The sequence below is a fragment of the Quercus lobata genome, chromosome 8, assembly GCF_001633185.2.
Source record: "Quercus lobata isolate SW786 chromosome 8, ValleyOak3.0 Primary Assembly, whole genome shotgun sequence".
Classification (NCBI taxonomy): Eukaryota; Viridiplantae; Streptophyta; class Magnoliopsida; order Fagales; family Fagaceae; genus Quercus; species Quercus lobata.
The window spans coordinates 41,512,519-41,515,656 of NC_044911.1; the positions used below are offsets into that span (position 1 = coordinate 41,512,519).

General features: G+C 36.1%; 1 pseudogene; it reads right to left on the reverse strand.

The window, feature by feature from the left end:
* Positions 1-506: 506 nt before the first annotated feature.
* LOC115958290 lies at positions 507-1,773 on the reverse strand (annotated as a pseudogene).
* Between the last annotated feature and the right edge of the window lie 1,365 nt (positions 1,774-3,138).

A 3,138-nucleotide genomic window follows, 5' to 3' on the forward strand; every position in this document is an offset into this window, starting at 1 on the left:
CATCTTTTTCTTTTTCATTTTTTCATTTTTTTTTTTTGGAGGGAAGAGAAGTATTCAACCAAAACTCAACCCAAATCCTTGTTTTACATCTTTGTTTCTCTTAAAGAGGAAATAAAGGGGTATTTGCCTATGCCATAGTTGGAAATAGAGAATCATGAGGTTTTTAACTTTTTAAATGCGAGGTAGGGTAGAAACAATATTCAAACCCAAAACTAATTACTAATTGTTCCAAAAGTTTAAATCATTAGGAAATTATGAATTTAATCATTTAACCAATATATATTCTAATAAAAGCAATTTTTTGAGTTTTAACAAAGGAAATTGAAGATGTAATCTAAATATTATATCATAGCAATTAAGGCGAAGTCTTACAGACTTATCCGTGGAATAAAAGATACACAAATCATATGTAGAGATCATGAACAATAGAAGTACTGTATAGAAATGAAAAACAAGCATGCACATCATTTTACTGAGGTAGTGGACGTTGATTTTGATTTTAAACTTTATGCAGTAGGGTGAGAGGCTTCCATTGCTATGCCACAGAGGCCTTCCTTTGCAGCAACATCTCTTTGCATCTGTATGTACCCGTCTTCGCCCCATTGTGTACCCCATGAATTCTTCACTAGCCAATACTTAGTCCCATCATTACTTACCTCATACCCAACAGCAGTAACACCATGGTCTAGGCTAGTGCCACAAGGTCCTGTAAAAGCACCAGTCGAATAGAACTGGAACTCAAAGCCTCCAGCATCAATGGCAACAGAAACTGGTTGATTAGCTACAGCCTTTAGCAATGCCTGCTCACTGTTGGCAGGCACATCTTCATAGCCAGTTATTTTGGCTGCATCGTTGGCTTCTTCGTTAGCGTTGCAAGTTCCATCAACACCCATGTAGGGGTAGTTGGCCTCTGTTGTGAGGCCGTGATTGTGTTGTATGAATTGGAAGGCATTATCCATCAAAACACCCTGGCAGCCTTGGTCCACACCTTTAGTATCACAAATTCACAATCTACTAGCTCTTGTTCAGACAAAGAGATTAATTTACCAGTTGTTAGCTGAGTAATTCCTTCCATAGCTGCCACTGCTGAAAATGCCCAGCAACACCCTATATGTTCATCACAAGAAAGAGTCAAAATCTTTTATATATATATATATATATATATATATATTTTTGGATAATTCAATAGTTGGAAGATGGAGATTTGAACTCTTGATGTCTCCATTGGAAACACAAGGAACTTTTAGACTTTTAATTAAGCTACAAGGTTATATTCTTGGCAAAAGAGTCAAGAGTCTTGAAGTCAATAAATATTGTTTATCTCAAAATTAAACACTTACCACATTGGCCTTGGTCCTTGATGGGTGTTACAGCTCCTTTCTTTCTCCAATCCATACTAGAAGGCAAAGCAGTCACATTTTCATATTTGAAGGATGTTGTCTCTGTGGAGCACTCATGCCCCTCGAATCTATTTCGTGAGGCTTTGAACTCTTCGTTTGTAAGATCTGCAAATTGGTTGACACTTAGCTTGTAAGATTTGTTTGCATCACCGTTCGAAGATTCTATACGTGCCACATTTTCCTTGAATATCTTGAAACGGTTCTCTTTCTCGTAATTGTCCTCGTATACACGTCCATAATGAGCCATCCATTGCTCATGCCTCTCACGCATTGATTCATCTTGGAGGGTGCGAGCAGTAGCTTGAGAAGCCAAAGCTCCCATACTGAGGATTAAAGCGAAACAAATCCATTGGCTCTGGTTAGTGAACCCCATGGTACTGGTAGCAGCTAGGATTTAATAAATTGAATGAATGAAAGGCACACCAACTCCACGGTAGCTTATGAGATTTATATAGATTAATTCATGTGTGTAGTCCTGCTAGAGGAAGCTTTGTCCATCATCTTCAACGTGCACGCACAGGTTTTCTGATTTGAGCCCATAATCTAATTTGATTACTAATATGATTTTCTCTAGAGTGATTACGTGGTGCATGCACTTGTCTCTTTATGTGTATTAATATGGGTTGAATCTTAAATTGATCCATGCCTTGGTCTCTAATAGTGAGCAGTTTAATCGTTTTCCTTTGTACTTTTCTTATATCAGAACAGGCCAAAATGCTCTCACCGTACCGTTTCATTCCATCATTAAAGGGCTGTGTATCAAATGCATGGTTATGACGTTACAAAAGGTGTTAAAAGAAGCTTCAAAGTTCATAGCACAAGCTAAGGCTTTGAATTAACAACCAATATCAACGAACGCTTGAACTGGACAGAACTATTTAACAACCAATTTCACTTCTATTTAACCAATTGGTCTCGCCTGTGAATGCAGAGAAAATTCCAAAAAAAAAAAAAAAATAAATAAATAAAGGATTTCGTGTACGTTTGGATAGAGTTGAAAATTCATTTTCAGATGCGTTTTGCGTTTCCAATGGGTTCTTGTGCACTATTTACGAGACCCGCAAGTACTTCATTCAGCAAAAAAAACTTCAAAACTGAGTCCCACTATATTATTCACATATTTAAAAATTATTTTGTTACAATATTTTTAGTTTTTAGTAATAAAACATTTCATGTGATTATTGTTAAGGCCCAACAATTGAATTTGGCTAATCAAGCAAATTAAGCACCGAGTCCACCATGCTGGCTCACATTGTGGACTAGAAATAAATTCGGTTCACGAGAACCAATTGGGCTGTGATCATATTGAATTTGAGTCCATTCTTGAACTTCACAATCATGGTAAGCCCGTAAACATTTGTTGGGCTAGTTCAGCCCATTTTCAGGTAATTACATTCTTAGAGCAATCACATCGATCACATCAATCCGTGCAAAATTCATGTCTATTTTGCAAGAAAAAACATTTTTTTTTTCTATTTTACACACTCACTTTTACAAGATATCCACATCAGTTTATCTATTCTATCATCTATTTTATTTAAATAATAATATTTCTTTAATTTTTTATTATATCAAACAAACCACTACCCACATGGCCCCACCCACCTTTTTCTTTCTTTGTTGTGAGCACATGAACAGTGCACAGTTACTGTTCATTTGCAAAACAGTTTGTATATTTGCACATTTTTACAAGTACTGATGTATGTGTTTTTTGGGTTAAAATATGCAAAATTGAACA